At 45.2% G+C, this 23483-nt stretch overlaps 1 long non-coding RNA gene and 1 pseudogene across 1 annotated transcript; one reads left to right on the top strand and one right to left on the bottom strand.

Annotated features, from left to right (window-relative positions):
- The first annotated feature begins 43 nt into the window (after positions 1-43).
- LOC135509887 (uncharacterized) lies at positions 44-837 on the top strand. Its single transcript, XR_010451004.1, has 3 exons — positions 44-211; positions 265-424; positions 658-837. It is a non-coding gene; the product is annotated as an uncharacterized LOC135509887 (long non-coding RNA).
- A 3015-nt stretch (positions 838-3852) lies between these two features.
- Positions 3853-23483, bottom strand: part of LOC135510213 (coronin-2A-like) — a 43015-nt pseudogene continuing 23384 nt past the window's right edge.

The raw sequence follows: 23483 nt of genomic DNA, 5'->3' as shown, positions 1-23483 counted from the left end.
TTTTTGGCCCCTTTTTAAAATAGTTTTTTCAGGGGACTTTTTGTTTTGTAAAAAAAATATAAAAAAAAATAAGCTTAGTTCAAAAGTAGTGCACTACTTAGGGTTGCCATGGGGTTCTGGTCTAAAGTAGTGCACTACTTAGGGAATGGGGTTCTGGTCTAAAGTAGTGCACTACTTAGGGAATGGGGTTGCCATGGGGTTCTGGTCTAAAGTAGTGCACTACTTAGGGAATGGGGTTCTGGTCTAAAGTAGTGCACTACTTAGGGAGTGCACTACTTAGGGAATGGGGTTGCCATGGGGTTCTGGTCTAAAGTAGTGCACTACTTAGGGAATGGGGTTGCCATGGGGTTCTGGTCTAAAGTAGTGCACTACTTAGGGAATGGGGTTGCCATGGGGTTCTGGTCTAAAGTAGTGCACTACTTAGGTTGAATGGGGTTCTGGTCTAAAGTAGTGCACTACTTAGGGAATGGGGTTCTGGGGGTTGCCATGGGGTTCTGGTCTAAAGTAGTGCACTACTTAGGGAATGGGGTTGAATGGGGTTCTGGTCTAAAGTAGTGCACTACTTAGGGAATGGGGTTGCCATGGGGTTCTGGGTTGCCATGGGGTTCATGGTCTAAAGTAGTGCACTACTTAGGGAATGGGGGTTGCACTACTTAGGGAATGGGGTTCTGGTCTAAAGTAGTGCACTACTTAGGGAATGGGGTTGCCATGGGGTTCTGGTCTAAAGTAGTGCACTACTTAGGGAATGGGGTTGCCATGGGGTTCTGGTCTAAAGTAGTGCACTACTTAGGGAATGGGGTTGCCATGGGGTTCTGGTCTAAAGTAGTGCACTACTTATGGGGTTCTGGGAATAGGGAATGGGGTTGCCATGGGGTTCTGGTCTAAAGTAGTGCACTACATGGGGTTCTGGTCTAAAGTAGTGCACTACTTAGGGAATGGGGTTCTGGTCTAAAGTAGTGCACTACTTAGGGAATGGGGTTCTGGTCTAAAGTAGTGCACCATGGGGTTCCTTAGTGAGACATGGGGTTTAGTCTAAAGTAGTTTTTGGGGTTCTTTTAAAGTAGTGCACTACAAAGCATGGGGTTTTTAAAATAGTACTTTTTCTGGGGACTTTTTTGTTTTGTAGGGAATTTCTGGTCAGTGCTGTCTTGTCTCTCCTTCCTGTGTTTGGGGTTGGGGTTCTGGACCTACGGAATGGGGTTCTGGTCTAAAACATCACTCTGGCTTAGGGAATGGGGTTCTGGTCTCAAATCACACTTAGGGAATGGGGTTCCTAAAGTAGTGCACCTTAGGGAATGTTCTGGTCTAAAGTAGTGCACTACTTAGGGAATGGGGTAGTGCACATGGGGTTCTGGTCTAAAATAGTGCACTACTTAGGGAATGGGGTTGCCATGGGGTTCTGGTCTAAAGTAGTGCACTACTTAGGGAATGGGGTTCTGGTCTAAAGTAGTGCACTACTTAGGGAATGGGGTTCTGGTCTAAAGTAGTGCACTACTTAGGGAATGGGGTTCTGGTCTAAAGTAGTGCACTACTTAGGGAATGGGGTTCTGGTCTAAAGTAGTGCACTACTTAGGGAATGGGGTTCTGGTCTAAAGTAGTGCACTACTTAGGGAATGGGGTTCTGGTCTAAAGTAGTGCACTACTTAGGGAATGGGGTTGCCATGGGGTTCTGGTCTAAAGTAGTGCACTACTTAGGGAATAGGGTGTAATTGGAGATGTACACTGGCTGTTTTTTTTACTTTCTGTAAGGCAAAGAAAAAAGAAAACGTACAAAAAAATTGACTTTGTAAATAAAATCTTAACATTTTGCTTCTTGTTCTTGTCCTTCTGTGTTGTTTCGTCTCCATTCTAACGCGACCGTATCGCCGTGAACTGGGCCAAAAGGGTTTTCCATTCAACACGCGTGGTCCCGCTTTAGCGTTCGCGGCTTGTCAGCTCAAATCGTAAATGTTTACGTGTCGGCTAACCACATAACGTTCGATGACGGAAAATCTACGCAAGTTTCAATGTGGCAGAACGCCGTGAGTACCTGTGGTGCTGGTTGGCCAGACGGCTGTCAACAATAACAAAATGCCATGTGGGGAATCGTGACCCGTTTCAAGTAGTTTTGATTTATTTCGTGTCAATGCTAATATGGTTCAAATTCACTCGCTAACCAACTTACGTATTTTGAAGAGATGTGCTCATTGTGCCACTGTATTTGTCAATCTAAGCCAGCTGTCTGTTTTGCACCATAGTTGCACATTTGCGTCGGTTTTGTTGCTGAACCAACAATCTGGTGCCGACTGCACAGTTTGCCGTGGCACGTTGGTGGATGGAAACCATGTCAACAACAACGGCCCTCGGCTTGGTGAATAAGGTGGGGGACGTGCTGGGAGGGGATTCCAGAGGAAAGGGTTGACCTTTAAACTCTCACTGCGGAACTGATTTATAGTTAACAAACTCCAGGCCCGGACCATAGCTAGAGAAATACTTTTCAATTTGACCAGCCAACACTCAACCAGGGCTGTTTTTTTTTTTTAATCATTAAGTAATCAGATGTCATGGGACAAAGTGTTTGTCTCATCACCAACCCTTCTCTTTTAATTGTCTACATTTAAAATCAAAAATATAAAACTGTTTCTATAGATCTGCATCATTCTGAAAACAGATCTTAAAGATATGACATGGGCTAATCTGCATTTCTTTTGGATCAATAACTTTATTTTTGTGAGGGTGTTATGGTGTTTGGGTTGGTAACTTCTACACTTTTTTTGGGGGGGGGGAATGAGACACCTGGACAGGAATGACGGGGAGTCCACCCAAAATATCTTGGCTCCTTGACCCAGTCTGCTCATGTTGAGACAATGATTTATCAGTGAGTCGAGCCCTGCTCAGATAATCCCTAGCATTGTGACGCTGAGTTGTCGTAGTCCTGCTGCAGATCGTCCATTTTTTTTTCTCTAACTCCCCTGAATACCTCTTGATCCTACAGCAGTAATTATGAGCCTTTGAACTACCGGAGTTATACTGATAGGCAGTGTGCCCTAGTAGGAAGACCCACTGTGGTGCAGCTCACCTTGTACTATCGACAGAAACATAAATATCACATGTCTATCTCTGATAAGCCTTCCATAAAAGCAATAAAAAAAAATAATCAAGAAAACAGAAAAGTGTAAAACAAAATAGGCCACATTTAACAGGTTCATGAAATGAATTACTTGCTAATAACATTCATATACTGACAATGAAAAACACATTTTTATTTTATTTTTTATTTATTTTACCTTTATTTAACCAGGCAAGTCAGTTAAGAACATATTCTTATTTTCAATGACTGCCTGGGAACAGTGGGTTAACTGCCTGTTCAGGGGCAGAACGACAAATTTGTACCTTGTCAGCTCTGGGGTTTGAACTCACAACCTTCTGGTTACTAGTCCAACGCTCTAACCACTAGGCTACCTGCTCTAACCACTAGGCTACCTGCTCTAACCACTAGGCTACCTGCTCTAACCACTAGGCTACCTGCTCTAACCACTAGGCTACCTGCCTAACCACTTACCTGATAGGCTACCCTACCGGTGGTACGGTGGCTTCGCCATCTTCAGGAGAGAAACAGGAATGCCAATAGTGGAGGTGTTGATGTTTTTATGTTCATATCATGTTGCTGTTTATGAGTCATATTCCTGTAAAGCTTAGAGAGGATCTGTTGAAGTTACAGGGGCTTCAGGTTCACCTGCCTCACCTAAAGCGAGTGGTGGAAAGCGGCTATAGACAAAGTGCCAACAGTATCTGGATAACGTGTGCGGAATGGTTGATACCGTATGTGATATCAACAGAGACATTTTCTGGGTGACTTACATAATATTTTTTTTTTACTGGTTTAACTTCAAACTGCCTGCAACCTGGGTCAGGTTATTTACAAACAGCACAGGGATTAAATAATCCACAGGGATTGATCTTTACTAATGCTGCAGAAATGTTCTGTAAAGCAGTATCCAAATCCATACGATGTATTGATCACAAGTAGCCACATCGAGAGAAAAAAAAACAAAGTTCCAAAGGGGCCACTACTATAGTGTTTGAGGTCAATGACTGTTTTGTGATTCCTACGTTGAAGATGTACATAATATCTGCCGGTCTGTGGTCTGTAATGAGGAGCAACTAGACACTGCGCTTTACACATTTATGACACTACATATTCCAGTTACTAATAAGAATTGGAACAATTTTATGATTGAGCGGGATGAGGGAAACGGAATGGCAAATCTGTCTGCACAGCCGATTGGCCTGGAAGCGTACTGTACATTGAGAAATCGCGACTAAAACTTAAACTACTATAAAAAGTTATATATATATATATACTATATAAAGAATGATAACTTAAGTAACATTTTGGGCAAGAAGGCAAACTCAGCTCCATCATTCATTGAATCAGATGTATTTTTCATCACAAAACCCATTGATATTTCCAACAATTTTTTTTTTTAATTGGCAAGATTAGCAAATTTAGGTGTGACATGCCAACAACAAATTCTGAACCTACACATCTGTGTATAACTGACCAAAATCTGAAAGAAAAGCGAAATGTAATTTTTGAATTCTGGAAATTGAGTGTGGAAGAGGTGATTTATTATTTTGATGTTGTCTATCAACAATGTCAAGACACCTTGGTCTGACAACTTGGATGGAAAATGACTGAGGACTATAGCGGACAATATTGCCACTCCTATTGGCCATCTCTTCAATCTAAGCCTACAGGAAAGTGTGTGCCCTCAGCCCTGGAGGGAAGCGAAAATCATTCCACTACCCAGAATAGTAAAGCACCCTTTACTGTCTCAAACAGCCAACCAATCAGCCTGTTACCAACCCTTAGTAAATGTTTTGAGAAAAATGGTTGTTTGACCAGACAATGCTATTTCACAGTAAACCAAATTAACAAGACATTTTCCGTACGCTTATAGGGAAGGACATTCAACAAGCACAGCACTCACACAAATGAGTGATGATATGGCTGAGAGAAAATGTATGATAAAAATTGATTGCTACCACAGCTAGTGTTTTGTTAGATTTCAGTGCAGCTTTTGACATTATCGATCAGAATCTGCTGCTGGAAAAACTTGTGTTATAGCTTTTACACCCCCTGCTATATATTGTGGTTTGAGAGTTACCCTGTCTAACAGAACACAGAGGGTGTTCTTTAATGGAAGCCTTTCCAACATAATCCAGGTAGAGTCAGGCGTTCCCCAGGGCAGCTGTCTAGGCCCCTTAGTGTTTTTCAATCTTTACTAATGACCTTCCAATGGCTCTGAGTAAATCCAGTGTGTGTGTGCTGATGACTCAATACTATACTATACTCAATACTATACCACAGCTAGTGAAATCACTGGAACACTTAAAGACCTGCAGTCAGTTTCAGAAATAATTTTGTCCTAAATATACATAAAACTAAAAGCATTGTATTTGTGACAAGTCATTCACTAAACTCTAAACTAAATCTTGTAACTCTGTGTCGTTGTATGTGTCGAACTGCTTTGCTTTATCTTGGCCAGGTCGCAATTGTAAATGAGAACTTGTTCTCAACTTGCCTACCTGGTTAAATAAAGGTGAAATAAAATTTAAATAAAATGAATAACGTGTAAATTGAGCAGGTTGAGGAGACTAAACTGCTTGAAGTAACACTGGATTGTAAATTGTGAAAACATATTGATGCAACAGTAGCTAAGACGGGGAGAAGTCTGTCCATAATAAAGCGCTGTTCTACCTTCTTAACAACACTCAACAAGACAGGTCCTAGTTTCTACCTTCTTAACAACACTATCAACAAGGCAGGTCCTACAGGCCCTAGTTTTGTCACACCTTGACTACTGTCCGGTAGTGTGGTCAGGTGCCACAAAGAGAAAAATTACAGTTGGCTCAGAACAGTGCAGCACGGCTGGCCCTTAAATGTACACGGAGAGCTAACATGAATGATATGTGAATCTCTCCTGGCTCAAAGTAGATGAGGGATCGGGGTGGCAGGGTAGCCTAGTGGTTAGAGTGTTGGACTAGTAACCGGAAGGTTGCAAGTTGAAATCCCTGAGCTGACAAGGTACAAATCTGTCGTTCTGCCCCTGAACAGGCAGTTAACCCACTGTTCCTAGGCCGTCATTGAAAATAAGAATTTGTTCTTAACTGACTTGCCTAGTTGTACACACATGGTTTTTGTGGTAGTAGAAGCCACAAAATGTTTTGTGAATATATTGTAATGTTTGTAATTGTATATAACTGCCTTAATTTTGCTGGACCCCATGAAGAGTAGGTGCTGCCTTGGTAGGAACTAATGGGGATCCTTAATAAATACAAAAATTGGTTGAATCAGAAGGTGGCTCTCGTGATTGGTTGAATCAGAAGATGGCTCTCATGTGATTGGTCGAGTCAGAAGATGGCTCTTATGTGATTGGTTGATTCCAAAAGCTGCTACCATGTGATTAGTTGATTCAGAAGGCTCTTCAAATGTGATTGGTTGATTCAGAAGGCTCTTTAAATGTGATTGGTTGATTCAGAAGGCTCTTTAAATGTGATTGGTTAAATCATTCAGGAGATGGCTCTCATGTGATTGGTTGATTCAGAAGGCTCTTCTAATGTGATTGGTTGAATCATTCAGAAGGTGGCTCTCATGTTATTTCTGGTGTTCTTGATCTCCAGTTCCAGCTGTGTGATCTGGACCTACACAAAACCACACAGTGATCTGATCAAAGGTTGTCCGCTGATATCATCCACAGCAGATACACACACCAGACCAGATACACACACACACACACACACACACCAGACCAGATACACACCAGAACAGATACACACACACACACACACCAGACCAGATACACACACACACCAGACCAGATACACACACACACACACCAGACCAGATACACACACACACCAGACCAGATACACACACACACACACACCAGACCAGATACACACACACACCAGACACACACACACACACACACACAGCAGACCAGATACACACACACAGACCAGACCAGATACACACACACCAGATACACACACACACACACACCAGACCAGACACACACACACACACACCAGACCAGATACACACACACACCAGACCAGACACACACACACACCAGACCAGATACACACACACCAGACCAGATACACACACACACACCAGACCAGATACACACACACACACACACACCAGACACACACACACACACACACACACACACAGCAGACCAGATACACACACACAGACCAGACCAGATACACACAACACAGACCAGACACACACACACCAGACCAGATACACAGACCAGACACACACACGCACACCAGATACACACACACCAGACCAGATACACCAGACCAGATACACACACACACACACACAGCAGACCAGACACACACACAGCAGACCAGACACACACACAGCAGACCAGAGACACACACAGCAGACCAGACACACACACAGCAGACCAGAGACACACAGACCAGACACACACACACCAGACCAGACACACACACACCAGACCAGACACACACACAGCAGACCAGACACACACACAGCAGACCAGATACACACACACAGCAGACCAGATACACACACCAGACCAGATACACACACACACACACACAGCAGACCAGACACACACACAGCAGACCAGACACACACACAGCAGACCAGACACACACACAGCAGACCAGACACACACACAGCAGACCAGACCAGATACAGACACACCAGACTAGACACACAGCAGACCAGACCAGATACACAGCAGACCAGACCAGATACACAGCAGACCAGACCAGATACACAGCAGACCAGACCAGATACAGACACACCAGACTAGACACACAGCACACAAATCAGACCACACTAGAGGTTGACCGGTTAATCGGAATGGCCGATTAATTAGGGCCGATTTCAAGTTTTCATAATCGGTAATCAGATTGTTTTTTTTACACCTTTATTTAAGTAGGCAAGTCAGTTATTGAAAATAAGAATTTGTTCTTGACGGCCTAGGAACGGAGGGTTAACTACCTGTCAGCTCGGGATTCGTTTTTGCAACCTTCCGGTTACTCGTCCAACGCTCTAACCACCTGCCTTACATTGCACTCCACGAGGAGCCTGTGCGGCAGGCTGACTACCTGTTACGCGAGGGCAGCAAGAAGCCAAGGTAAGTTGCTAGCTAATATTAAACTTATCTTATAAAAAAACAATCTTCACATAATCACTAGTTAACTACGCATGGTTGATGATATTACTAGTTTATCTAGCGTGTCCTACTTTGCATATAACGGTGCCTGTTAATTTATCATTAACAATTTAACCTCTTGAAACTCCGGGGGCGTTTTAAACAAGATATTTTCAGAAATCGTTAACGTTGCGTTCTGCTAATGAGCCTGAGACGTTATTCACGATCCCGGATCCGGGTTGGGGAGTATCAAGATTAACAAGCGCATTCGTGAAAAAAGCACTGTCGTTGTACCAATGTACCTAACCATAACGCCTTCATCAACGCCTTTCTTTAAAATCAATACACAAGTATATATTTTTGAAACCTGCATATTTAGTTAATATTGCCTGCTAACATTAATTTCTTTATAACTAGGGAAATTGTGTCACTTCTCTTGCGTTCTGTGCAGTCAGGGTATTTGCAGCAGTTTGGGCCGCCTGGCTCGTTGAGAACTGTGTGAAGTCCATTTATTCCTAACAAAGACCGTAATTAATTTGCCAGAATTTTACGTAACTATGACATAACATTGAAGGTTGTGCAATGTAACAGCAATATTTAGACTGATGGATGTCACCACAGAACGGTTTCGTTTTTCACTGAAAGAATAAACATCTTGTTTTCGAAATGATCGTTTCCGGATTCTAACAAATTTATGACCAAAGGCTCGTATTTCTGTGTGTTATAATTAAGTCTATGATTTGATATTTGATAGAGCAGTCTGACTGAGCGATGGTAGGCAGCAGCAGGCTCGTAAGCGTTCATTCAAACAGCACTTTAGTGCTCTTCAGCACTTTAAGCCTGCTTCAAGCCTATCAACTCCCGAGATTAGGCTGGTGTAACCGATGTGAAATGGCTAGCTAGTTAGCGGGGTGCACGCTAATAGCGTTTCAAACGTCACTCGCTCTGAGACATGAAGTAGTTGTTCCCTTAGCTCTGCAAACTAGAAGTAGGCCGCGGCTTTTGTGGAGCGATGGGTAACGCTGCTTCGAGGGTGGCTGTTGTTGATGTGTTCCTGGTTCGAGCCCAGGTAGGGGCGAGGAGAGGGACGGAAGCTATACTGTTACACTGGCAATACTAAAGTGCCTATAAGGATATCCAATAGTCAAAGGTTAATGAAATACAAATGGTATATAGAGAAATAGTCCTCTAATTCCTATAATAACCATAACCTAAAACTTGTTACCTGGGAATATTGAAGACTCATGTTAAAAGGAACCACCAGCTTTCATATGTTCTCATGTTCTGAGCAAGGAACTTAAACGTTAGCTTTCTTACATGGCACATATTGCACTTTTACTTTCTTCTCCAACACTTTGTTTTTGCATTATTTAAACCAAATTGAACATGTATCATTATTTACTTGAGGCTAAATTGATTTATTGATGTATTTTTTAAGTTAAAATAAGTGTTAATTCAGTATTGTTGTAATTGTCATTATTACAAATAAATGTAAAAAAAATCTGCCAATTAATCGGTATCGGCTTTTTTTGGTCCTCCAATAATCAATATCGGTATCGGCGTTGAAGGATTATAAATCGGTCGACCTCTAGACCACACACACACACAAATCAGACCAGATACACATACCAGACCACACACACACACACACACACACACTGAGTGTACAAAACATTAAGAACACCTGCTCTTTCCATGACATAGACTGACCAGGTGAATCCTAGTGAAAGCTATGATCCCTTATTGATGTCACTTGTTAAATCCACTTCAATCAGTGTAGATAAAGGGGAGGAGACAGGTTAAAGAAGGATTTTAAAGCCCTGAGACATGGATTGTGTCTGTGTGTCATTCAGAGGGTGAATGGGCAAAGACAAAATATTTATTAAGTCCCTTTGAACGGGGTAGGGTAGTAGGTGCCAGGCGCACCAGTTTGTGTCAAGAACTGCAACGCTGCTGGGCTTTTCACACTCAACAGGTTCCCGTGTGTATCCAGAATGGTCCACCACCCAAAGGACATCCAGCCAACTTGACACAACCGTGGGAAGCGTTGGAGTCAACATGGGCCAGCATCCCTGTGGAACACTTTCGACACCTTGTAGAGTCCCCGACCAATTGAGGCTGTTCTGAGGAGAAAAGGGAGTGATACTCAACACTAAGAAGGTGTTCCTAAAGGGGGAGGTGCAACTCCATATTAGGAAGGTGTTCTTAATGTTTAGAACACTCAGAATTCAGTGAATTGAGGCTATTCTGAGGAGAAAAGGGGGAGGTGCAACTCCATATTAGGAAGGTTAATGTTTAGAACACTCAGAATTCAGTGAATTGAGGCTGTTCTGAGGAGAAAAGGGGGAGGTGCAACTCCATATTAGGAAGGTTAATGTTTAGAACACTCAGAATTCAGTGAATTGAGGCTGTTCTGAGGAGAAAAGGGGAGTGCAACTCCATATTAGGAAGGTTAATGTTTTCAGAATTCAGTGAATTGAGGCTGTTCTGAGGAGAAAAGGGGAGGTGCAACTCCATATTAGGAAGGTTAATGTTTAGAACACTCAGAATTCAGTGAATTGAGGCTGTTCTGAGGAGAAAAGGGGGAGGTGCAACTCCATATTAGGAAGGTTAATGTTTAGAACACTCAGAATTCAGTGAATTGAGGCTGTTCTGAGGAGAAAAGGGGGAGGTGCAACTCCATATTAGGAATGTGTTCTTAATGTTTAGAACACTCAGAATTCAGAGAATTGAGGCTGTTCTGAGGAGAAAAGGGGGAGGTGCAACTCCATATTAGGAAGGTGTTCTTAATGTGTAGAACACTCAGTATATAGAACCTTTTTCTGGTTGAGCTGGTCTCTCAGTCCCCTGATCTCCTCTTGTTGTCTGTAGAATGCCTGAAGGAGCTGTAACACACAGAAACACTCTGAAACACACTCTACTCTGAAACACACTCCGAAACACACTCTACTCTGAAACACACTCTGAAACACACTCTGAAACACCTCTGAAACACTTTTGAAACACACTCCGAAACAAACTGTGAACCAGAGCAAAATCAGATTTAGAGTTTTTTTTCTAAAGACAAAACAGGCAATAGGCTTACACATCTGGAGGTAGATCTTCATGTGTAGCCTATGACAGCCTATCCCACTCACCTCACTCTCTGTCCTGGGAGGAGGGCACTCTGAGGGCTCACAACAGTGGGGAGTGTAGGCCCAACCCGGAGCCTGGGTCTCGTCTGGCTGCCAGCCCGACAGATCAGCCACTTCCCTGGGGTACTTGGCGTCCTGGTAGGCCAGCTGCTCCTGGAGGAAGGTCTGCTCCGTGGACCCTGTCTCTCCTGGTCCCCCACTCTGGAAGCTGCTCAGCCCCCTCCTGGGTAGGGTCTCAGGGTAGGGGTTGGCTATCTTACTGCCAGGTCTCAGACACATCAGCACCGGGCCTGTTGGGGCGGAACAATGGTTTAAGGTGTGTCCCAAATGGCACCCTTTTCCCTCTATTGAGTCCAAACTGGTTTGCCAGTTTCCCTATTATACAGGCCTTTCTATGCAACTGAGAGCCATAGTCGCCCATCTTGGCTCCCAGTTACACTGACCTCTATTGATCCCTGAGAGCCACTGTTGAGCCGTCAGGGCCGCCTCGTTGCCTGCTGTCATGGGGAAGATGTCATCCTGGAAGGTTTTTGGGGACTGGAGAGAGGACATAAAACAGTTGAGTGAACTGTCTCTGTCTCTGTGTCTCTCTCTGTCTCTCTCTCCTCTACCTCGCTCGCTTTCTCCCTCTCTCCTCTTCCCGCTCTCTCTCTCCATCTCCTTCTCTGCCTCGCTCTCTTCCTCTCTCCCCTTCCCGCTCTCTCTCTCTCTCTCTCTCTCTCGGCAGGGTAGCCTAGTGGTTAGAGCATTGGACTGGTAACCGAAAGGTTGCAAGTTCGAATCCCCGAGCTGACAAGGTACAAATCTGTCGTTCTGCACCTGAACAGGCAGTTAACCCACTGTTCCTAGGCCGTCATTGAAAATAAGAATTTGTTCTTAACTGACTTGCCTGGTTAAATAAAGGTAAAATAAAAAATTTTAAAAAATCTCCCCTTCTCTCTCTTTCTCTCCCCTTCCCTCCTCTACCTCGCCCTCTTTCTCCCTCTCTCTTTCTCTCCCCCCTTCCCTCTTTATGTCCTCTACCTCGCCCTCTTTCTCCCTCTCTCTTTCTCTCTCCCCTTCCCTCTTTATCTCCTCTACCTCGCCCTCTTTCTCCCTCTCTCTTTCTCTCTCCCCTCTCTCTCTTTATCTCCTCTACCTCGCCCTCTTTCTCCCTCTCTCTTTCTCTCTCCCCTTCCCTCTCTCTCTTTATCTCCTCTACCTCGCCCTCTTTCTCCCCCTCTTTCTCTTCTCCCTCTCTTCTCTCTCTCGCCCTCTTTCTCCCTCCCTCTCTCCCCTCTCTCTCTTTATCTCCTCTACCTCGCTTGCTTTCTCCCTCTCTTCCTCTCTCCCCTTCCCGCTGTCTCTCCCTCTCTCCCCTTCCCGCTCTCTCTCTCTCTCTCTCCCCTTCCCGCTCTCTCTCTCTCTCCCCTTCCCGCTCTCTCTCTACCTCTCTCTTTATCTCCTCTACCTCACTCGCTTTCTCCCTCTCTCTCTCTCTCTCTCTCCCCTTCCCGCTGTCTCTCCCTCTCTCCCCTTCCCGCTCTCTCTCTCCCTCTCTCTTTATCTCCTCTACCTCACTCGCTTTCTCCCTCTCTCTTCCTCTCTCCCCTTCCCGCTGTCTCTCCCTCTCTCCCCTTCCCGCTCTCTCTCTCCCTCTCCCCTTCCCACTCTCTCTCTCTATCTCTGAAAACTCAAATAGCTTTATTGGCATGACAAACATTGAATAAATATTGCCAAAGCGTCGATGTTACAGCTGCATTAATTCCTCTACATTGAAATACATTAAAAATATGTCCTTAATTGTCACTAGACGGTAGAACCGGTGTCCACGAAGAGTGGTGTGTAATTCTACCCTGCGAGGGACGATCATGGAGAGCGGTTCGACCAGGTCCTTAACGGTCACCAAGCGGTAGAACCGGAACACCTCACAGGAACTCACGTCCAGACCGCGCTTCGGCATGACCCCTGGAGAGGTCAGAGTTCACAAGGTCAGAGGTGAACACAAGGATGTTCCCTATGTCAGTATATATTTTTAATCTGAATCACAGAACATTTAATAGGTAATCATTAGGTATTATGTATCCATAGAACAGCATAAACAGTCAAACTCTCCATGTGCATCTTGACTACGGATGAAGGGACAGAAGCCCATTAACAACTAAACATATCTGTTTATGAAGTCCATACACAGCCTATACACAGTCCATGTATTGTGTGTGTGTATGTGTGTGTGTGTGTGTATATGTGTGTATATGTGTGTATGTGTGTGTGTGTGTGTGCTTCCCCAATCCTTTCTGAAGCAGTATTATGTGTGTATGTGTGTGTGTGTGTGTGTGTGTTCTTACCCAATCCTTTCTGAAGCAGTATTGTGTGTGTGTGTGTGTATATGTGTGTGTGTGTGCTTCCCCAAACCGTTCTGAAGCAGTATTGTGTGTGTGTGTGTGTTCTTACCCAATCCTTTCTGAAGCAGTATTATGTGTGTGTGTGTATATAATTTTATTTTACCTTTATTTTATCATAAAGGTAAAATTAAGAACAAATTCTTATTTTCAATGACGCCCTAGGAACAGTGGGTTAACTGCCTGTTCAGGGGCAGAACGACAGATTTGTACCTTGTCAGCTCGGGGATTCGAACTTGCAACCTTCCGGTTACTCGTCTACGCTCTAACCACTAGGCTACCCTGCCACCCCATACACAGCCTATACACAGTCCATGTATATGTGTGTGTATATGCTTCCGCAATCCTTTCTGAGGCAGTATTGTGTGTGTGTGTGTGTGTATATGTGTGTGTATATGCTTCCGCAATCCTTTCTGAGGCAGTATTGTGTGTGTGTGTGTGTGTTCTTACCCAATCCTTTCTGAGGCAGTAGGGAGTAATACTCAGTGAGGAACTGAACGTAGGGCTTCTCAGAACTGATCTCATAATACCGGATGTTACCATCACCCTGGAACACACACACACACACACACACACCTCTAATGTTACCATCACCCTGGAACCAACCAAACCAACAATGAAATGCTGAATACAAGCCCAAAGCCCAATACAAACCAACAATGTAATGCTGAATACAAGCCCAAAGCCCAATACAAACCAACAATGAAATGCTGAATACAAGCCCAAAGCCCAATACAAACCAACAATGTAATGCTGAATACAAGCCCAAAGCCCAATACAAACCAACAATGTAATGCTGAATACAAGCCCAAAGCCCAATACAAACCAACAATGTAATGCTGAATACAAGCCCAAAGCCCAATACAAACCAACAATGTAATGCTGAATACAAAGCCCAATACAAACCAACAATGTAATGCAAAGCCCAATACAAACCAACAATGTAATGCTGAATACAAGCCCAAAGCCCAATACAAACCAACAATGTAATGCTGAATACAAGCCCAAAGCCCAATACAAACCAACAATGTAATGCTGAATACAAGCCCAAAGCCCAATACAAACCAACAATGTAATGCTGAATACAAGCCCAAAGCCCAATACAAACCAACAATGTAATGCTGAATACAAGCCCAAAGCCCAATACAAACCAACAATGTAATGCTGAATACAAGCCCAAAGCCCAATACAAACCAACAATGTAATGCTGAATACAAGCCCAAAGCCCAATACAAACCAACAATGTAATGCTGAATACAAGCCCAAAGCCCAATACAAACCAACAATGTAATGCTGAATACAAGCCCAAAGCCCAATACAAACCAACAATGTAATGCTGAATACAAGCCCAAAGCCCAATACAAACCAACAATGTAATGCTGAATACAAGCCCAAAGCCCAATACAAACCAACAATGTAATGCTGAATACAAGCCCAAAGCCCAATACAAACCAACAATGTAATGCTGAATACAAGCCCAAAGCCCAATACAAACCAACAATGTAATGCTGAATACAAGCCCAAAGCCCAATACAAACCAACAATGTAATGCTGAATACAAGCCCAAAGCCCAATACAAACCAACAATGTAATGCTGAATACAAGCCCAAAGCCCAATACAAACCAACAATGTAATGCTGAATACAAGCCCAAAGCCCAATACAAACCAACAATGTAATGCTGAATACAAGCCCAAAGCCCAATACAAACCAACAATGTAATGCTGAATACAAGCCCAAAGCCCAATACAAACCAACAATGTAATGCTGAATACAAGCCCAAAGCCCAATACAAACCAACAATGTAATGCTGAATACAAGCCCAAAGCCCAATACAAACCAACAATGTAATGCTGAATACAAGCCCAAAGCCCAATACAAACCAACAATGTAATGCTGAATACAAGCCCAAAGCCCAATACAAACCAACAATGTAATGCTGAATACAAGCCCAAAGCCCAATACAAACCAACAATGTAATGCTGAATACAAGCCCAAAGCCCAATACAAACCAACAATGTAATGCTGAACAACAAAGCCCAAAGCCAACAATGTAACAAACCAACAATACAAACCAACAATGTAATGCTGAATACAAGCCCAAAGCCCAATACAAACCAACAATGTAATGCTGAATACAAGCCCAAAGCCCAATACAAACCAACAATGTAATGCTGAATACAAGCCCAAAGCCCAATACAAACCAACAATGTAATGCTGAATACAAGCCCAAAGCCCAATACAAACCAACAATGTAATGCTGAATACAAGCCCAAAGCCCAATACAAACCAACCAATACAAACAATACAAACAATGTAATGCTGAATACAAGCCCAAAGCCCAATACAAACCAACAATGTAATGCTGAATACAAGCCCAAAGCCCAATACAAACCAACAATACAAACCAACAATGTAATGCTGAATACAAGCCCAAAGCCCAATACAAACCAACAATGTAATGCTGAATACAAGCCCAAAGCCCAATACAAACCAACAATGTAATGCTGAATACAAGCCCAAAGCCCAATACAAACCAACAATGTAATGCTGAATACAAGCCCAAAGCCCAATACAAACCAACAATGTAATGCTGAATACAAGCCCAAAGCCCAATACAAACCAACAATGTAATGCTGAATACAAGCCCAAAGCCCAATACAAACCAACAATGTAATGCTGAATACAAGCCCAAAGCCCAATACAAACCAACAATGTAATGCTGAATACAAGCCCAAAGCCCAATACAAACCAACAATGTAATGCTGAATACAAGCCCAAAGCCCAATACAAACCAACAATGTAATGCTGAATACAAGCCCAAAGCCCAATACAAACCAACAATGTAATGCTGAATACAAGCCCAAAGCCCAATACAAACCAACAATGAAATGCTGAATACAAGCCCAAAGCCCAATACAAACCAACAATGTAATGCTGAATACAAGCCCAAAGCCCAATACAAACCAACAATGAAATGCTGAATACAAGCCCAAAGCCCAATACAAACCAACAATGAAATGCTGAATACAAGCCCAAAGCCCAATACAAACCAACAATGAAAATACAAGCCCAAAGCCCAATACAAACCAACAATGTAATGCTGAATACAAGCCCAAAGCCCAATACAAACCAACAATGTAATGCTGAATACAAGCCCAAATGTCATGTCTTGTTATGTCTGTTCCTGTCCTTTCTCTTCACTCTGTCTCTCTCTGCTGGTCTTTTTAGGTTACCTTCTCTCTGTCTCTCATTCTTCAGCTGTTCTACATCTCCCCTAACTAGCTCATTCACTCCTTCCCACCTGTTCTCTCTTCCCCCTCTGATTAGGTCTCTATTTCTCTCTCTGTTCCTGCTACTTTCAGTGTCTGATTCTTGTTTGTGTTTTTGATGCCAGAAGCAAGCTGTCGTCCCGTTTGCTTCCACCTTGTCCTATCCTGTCGGAGTCCGCCTGGCAGGTGCATCCTGCATTATACTAACGTTCCATTGACTACGTTGGAAGAGGATTTATGCCATTCCTGTTTTTCATTAAAGAACTCTGTTTTCTGTTAAAACCGCTTTTGGGTCTTCACTCAAGTACATAACAGAAGAATCAGACCAAGAATGGACCCAGCGGCTCCGGACCCTTTTCACTCCGCCGTCGAGATCCAGGGAGCGATGCTAGGCAGACACGAGGAGGAATTGTCTGCTGCTCGACATGCCGTTGAGACCCTGGCCGTCCAAGTCTCCGACCTCACAAGACAGGTTCACCAACTCCACCTCGATCCACCGCCCACTTCCAGGGTTTCCGAGTCTCCGGAGCCCAGGATCAACAACCCGCCGTGTTACTCTGGGGAGCCCACTGAGTGCCGCTCATTCCTCACTCAGTGTGATGTGGTGTTCTCTCTCCAGCCCAACACTTACTCCAGGAGCGCAGCCCGCATCGCCTACGTCATTTCTCTCCTTACCGGACGGGCGCGTGAGTGGGGCACGGCAATCTGGGAGGCGAGTGTATTAACCAGTATCAGGACTTTAAGGAGGAGATGATACGGGTTTTTGACCGTTCTGTTTTTGGGGAGGAGGCTTCCAGGGCCCTGTCTTCCCTATGTCAGGGGAATCGATCCATAACGGATTATTCTATTGAGTTTCGCACTCTCGCTGCCTCTAGTGACTGGAACGAGCCGGCTTTGCTCGCTCGTTTTCTGGAGGGTCTCCTCGTCGAGGTTAAGGATGAGATCCTCTCCCGGGAGGTTCCTTCCAGTCTGGACTCCTTAATAGCTCTCGCTATTCGCATAGAGCGACGGTTTGATCTTCGTCGCCGAGCTCGTGGAAAGGAGCTCGCGTTCTCCGTTGCTCCCCTCTCCACATCACTGCCACCTGCCGCATCACTGCCACCCTCCTCCGCCGGCTCGGATGCTGAGCCTATGCAGCTGGGGGTATCCGCATCTCGGCCAAGGAGAAGGAACGGAGAATCACCAATCGCCTCTGTCTCTACTGCGGCTCCGCTGGTCATTTTGTCACCTCATGTCCAGTAAAAGCCAGAGCTCATCAGTAAGAGGAGGGCTACTGGTGAGCGCAACTACTCAGGCCTCTCCTTCTGGATCACGCACTACCTTTCCGGTCCATCTCCGCTGGCCCGGTTCATCTGCTTCCTGCAGTGCCTTGATAGACTCTGGGGCGGAGGGCTGTTTTATGGACGAGACCTGGGCTCGGGAACATGACATTCCTCTCAGACAGTTAGGGAGCCCACGGCCTTGTTCGCTTTAGATGGTAGTTCTCTCCCCAAGATTCAGCGTGAGACGCTGCCTTTAACCCTCACTGTCTCTGGTAATCATAGCGAAACCATTTCTTTTTTAATTTTTCGTTCACCTTTTACACCTGTTGTTTTGGGTCATCCCTGGCTAGTGCGCCATAACCCTTCTATTAATTGGTCTAGTAATACTATCCTATCCTGGAATGTTTCTTGTCATGTGACCTGTTTAATGTCTGCTATCCCTCCTGTTTCCTCTGTCTCTTCTTCACAGGAGGAGCCTGGCGATTTGACAGGGGTGCCGGAGGAGTATCACGATCTGCGCACGGTGTTCAGTCGTTCCAAGGCCACTTCTCTCCCTCCACACCGGTCGTATGACTGTAGTATTGATCTCCTTCCGGGAACTACTCCCCCCCGGGGTAGGTTATACTCTCTGTCGGCTCCCGAACGTAAGGCTCTCGAGGATTATTTGTCGGTTTCGCTCGACGCCGGTACCATAGTCTCCTCCTCCTCTCCCGCCGGAGCGGGGTTTTTTTTTGTTCAGAAGAAGGACGGGTCCCTGCGCCCATGCGTGGATTATCGAGGGCTGAATGACATAACAGTTAAGAATCGTTATCCGCTTCCTCTTATGTCTTCAGCCTTCGAGATCCTGCAGGGAGCCAGGTTTTTCACCAAATTGGACCTTCGTAACGCCTACCATCTCGTGCGCATCAGGGAGGGGGGACGAGTGGAAGACGGCGTTTAACACTCCGTTAGGGCACTTTGAATACCGGGTTCTTCCTTTCGGCCTCGTTAACGCTCCAGCTGTCTTTCAGGCACTAGTTAACGACGTCCTGAGAGACATGCTGAACATTTTGTTTTCGTTTACATGGACGATATCCTGATTTTTTCACCGTCTCTCTCGATTCATGTTCAGCACGTGCGACGCGTCCTCCAGCGCCTTTTGGAGAACTGTCTTTATGTGAAGGCTGAGAAGTGCACTTTTCATGCCGCCTCTGTCCCTTTTCTCGGTTCCGTTATTTCCGCTGAGGGCATTAAGATGGATCCCGCTAAGGTCCAGGCTGTCATTGATTGGCCCGTTCCTAAGTCACGCGTCGAGCTGCAGCGCTTTCTGGGCTTCGCTAATTTCTATCGTCGTTTCATCCGTAATTTCGGTCAGGTGGCAGCTCCCCTCACAGCCCTTACTTCTGTTAAGACGTGCTTTAAGTGGTCCGTTTCCGCCCAGGGAGCTTTTGATCTTCTTAAGAATCGTTTTACATCCGCACCTATTCTTGTTACACCTGACATCTCTAGTCAGTTTGTTGTTGAGGTTGACGCGTCAGAGGTGGCCGTGGGAGCCATTCTTTCTCAGCGCTCTCTCTCTGACGGCAAGGTCCATCCTTGCGCGTTTTTCTCTCATCGCTTATCGCCGTCAGAACGTAACTATGATGTTGGTAATCGCGAACTGCTCGCCATCCGCTTAGCCCTAGGCGAATGGCGACAGTGGTTGGAGGGGGCGACCGTTCCTTTGTCGTTTGGACTGACCATAGGAACCTTGAGTACATCCGTTCAGCCAAACGACTTAATGCGCGTCAGGCTCGTTGGGCTCTGTTTTTCGCTCGTTTCGAGTTTGTTATTTCTTATCGTCCGGGCTCAAAAACACCAAGCCTGATGCTTTATCTCGTCTCTTCAGTTCTTCTGAGGTCTCCACCGACCCCGAGGGGATTCTCCCTGAGGGGCGTGTTGTCGGGTTGACTGTCTGGGGAATTGAGAGGCAGGTAAAGCAAGCACTCGCTCACACTCCGTCGCCGCGAGCTTGTCCTAGGAACCTTCTGTTCGTTCCCGTTCCTACTCGTCCGGCCGTTCTTCAGTGGGCCCACTCTGCCAAGTTAGCCGGCCACCCCGGCGTTCGGGTACGCTCGCTTCCATTCGCCAGCGTTTCTGGTGGCCCACTCGGGAACGTGACGCGTCGATTTGTCGCCGCTTGTTCGGGTCTGCGCGCAGACTAAATCTGGGAACTCTCCTCCTGCCGGCCGTCTCAGACCGCTTCCCATTCCCTCTCGACCGTGGTCTCACATCGCTTTAGATTTTATCACCGGACTGCCTTCATCAGCGGGGAAGACAGTTATTCTTACGGTTGTCGATAGATTCTCTAAGGCGGCTCATTTCATTCCTCTCGATAAGCTCCCTTCTGCTAAGGAGACGGCTCAGATCATTATCGAGAACGTTTTCCGAATTCATGGCCTTCCGTCTGACGTCGTTTCCGACAGAGGCCCGCAGTTCACGTCTCAATTTTGGAGGGAGTTTTGCCGTTTGATTGGGGCTTCCGTCAGTCTCTCGTCCGGCTTTCATCCCCAGTCTAACGGTCAAGCCGAACGGGCCAATCAGACTGTTGGTCGCATTTACGCAGTCTTTCTTTTCGTAACCCTGCGTCTTGGTCAGAACAGCTCCCCTGGGCAGAGTACGCCCACAACTCGCTTCCCTCGTCTGCTACCGGTCTATCCCCTTTTCAGAGTAGCCTCGGGTACCAGCCTCCGCTGTTCTCATCTCAGCTCGCCGAGTCCTGCGTCCCCTCCGCTCAGGCTTTTGTCCAGCGTTGCGAGCGCACCTGGAAGGGGGTCAGGTCGGCACTTTTCCGTAATAGGGCGCAGACTGTGAGGGCCGCTAATAAGCGTAGGACCAAGAGTCCTAGATATTGTTGCGGTCAGAGAGTATGGCTCTCCACTCAGAACCTTCCCCTTAAGACTGCTTCTCGCAAGTTGGCCCCGCGGTTCATTGGTCCGTTCCGTATTTCTCAGGTCATTAATCCTGTCGCAGTGCGACTTCTTCTCCGCGCTATCTTCGTCGCGTTCACCCGGTCTTCCATGTCTCCTGTGTTAAGCCCGTTCTTCGCGCCCCCGCTCGTCCCTCCCCCCCCCCATCCTTGTCGAGGGCGCACCCATCTACAGGGTTCGTAAGATTTTGGACATGCGCCCTCGGGGCCGTGGTCATCAGTACCTAGTGGATTGGGAGGGGTACGGTCCTGAGGAGAGGAGTTGGGTTCCCTCTCGGGACGTGCTGGACCGTTCGCTGATCGATGATTTCCTCCGTTGCCGCCAGGGTTCCTCCTCGAGTGCGCCAGGAGGCGCTCGGTGAGTGGGGGTACTGTCATGTCTTGTTATGTCTGTTCCTGTCCTTTCTCTTCACTCTGTCTCTCTCTGCTGGTCTTTTTAGGTTACCTTCTCTGTCTCTCATTCTTCAGCTGTTCTACATCTTCCCTAACTAGCTCATTCACTCCTTCCCACCTGTTCTCTCTTCCCCCTCTGATTAGGTCTCTATTTCTCTCTCTGTTCCTGCTATTTTCAGTGTCTGATTCTTGTTTGTGTTTTTGATGCCAGAAGCAAGCTGTCGTCCCGTTTGCTTCCACCTTGTCCTATCCTGTCGGAGTCTGCCTGGCAGGTGCATCCTGCATTATACTACGTTCTTTTGTTCCATTGACTACGTTGGAAGAGGATTTATGCCATTCCTGTTTTTCATTAAAGAACTCTGTTTTCTGTTAAAACCGCTTTTGGGTCTTCACTCAAGTACATAACACCAAAGCCCAATACAAACCAACAATGTAATGCTGAATACAAGCCCAAAGCCCAATACAAACCAACAATGTAATGCTGAATACAAGCCCAAAGCCCAATACAAACCAACAATGTAATGCTGAATACAAGCCCAAAGCCCAATACAAACCAACAATGAAATGCTGAATACAAGCCCAAAGCCCAATACAAACCAACAATGTAATGCTGAATACAAGCCCAAAGCCCAATACAAACCAACAATGTAATGCTGAATACAAGCCCAAAGCCCAATACAAACCAACAATGTAATGCTGAATACAAGCCCAAAGCCCAATACAAACCAACAATGTAATGCTGAATACAAGCCCAAACCCAATACAAACCAACAATGTAATGCTGAATACAAGCCCAAAGCCCAATACAAACCAACAATGTAATGCTGAATACAAGCCCAAAGCCCAATACAAACCAACAATGTAATGCTGAATACAAGCCCAAAGCCCAATACAAACCAACAATGTAATGCTGAATACAAGCCCAAAGCCCAATACAAACCAACAATGTAATGCTGAATACAAGCCCAAAGCCCAATACAAACCAACAATGTAATGCTGAATACAAGCCCAAAGCCCAATACAAACCAACAATGTAATGCTGAATACAAGCCCAAAGCCCAATACAAACCAACAATGAAATGCTGAATACAAGCCCAAAGCCCAATACAAACCAACAATGTAATGCTGAATACAAGCCCAAAGCCCAATACAAACCAACAATGTAATGCTGAATACAAGCCCAAAGCCCAATACAAACCAACAATGTAATGCTGAATACAAGCCCAAAGCCCAATACAAACCAACAATGTAATGCTGAATACAAGCCCAAAGCCCAATACAAACCAACAATGTAATGCTGAATACAAGCCCAAAGCCCAATACAAACCAACAATGTAATGCTGAATACAAGCCCAAAGCCCAATACAAACCAACAATGTAATGCTGAATACAAGCCCAAAGCCCAATACAAACCAACAATGTAATGCTGAATACAAGCCCAAAGCCCAATACAAACCAACAATGTAATGCTGAATACAAGCCCAAAGCCCAATACAAACCAACAATGTAATGCTGAATACAAGCCCAAAGCCCAATACAAACCAACAATGTAATGCTGAATACAAGCCCAAAGCCCAATACAAACCAACAATGTAATGCTGAATACAAGCCCAAAGCCCAATACAAACCAACAATGTAATGCTGAATACAAGCCCAAAGCCCAATACAAACCAACAATGTAATGCTGAATACAAGCCCAAAGCCCAATACAAACCAACAATGTAATGCTGAATACAAGCCCAAAGCCCAATACAAACCAACAATGTAATGCTGAATACAAGCCCAAAGCCCAATACAAACCAACAATGTAATGCTGAATACAAGCCCAAAGCCCAATACAAACCAACAATGTAATGCTGAATACAAGCCCAAAGCCCAATACAAACCAACAATGTAATGCTGA

This window comes from Oncorhynchus masou, chromosome 23 (genome assembly GCF_036934945.1).
Source record: "Oncorhynchus masou masou isolate Uvic2021 chromosome 23, UVic_Omas_1.1, whole genome shotgun sequence".
NCBI classification, from domain to species: Eukaryota; Metazoa; Chordata; class Actinopteri; order Salmoniformes; family Salmonidae; genus Oncorhynchus; species Oncorhynchus masou.
The sequence above is the reverse complement of the archived record's forward strand: the minus strand, read 5'-3'. Positions and strand labels throughout refer to the sequence as shown.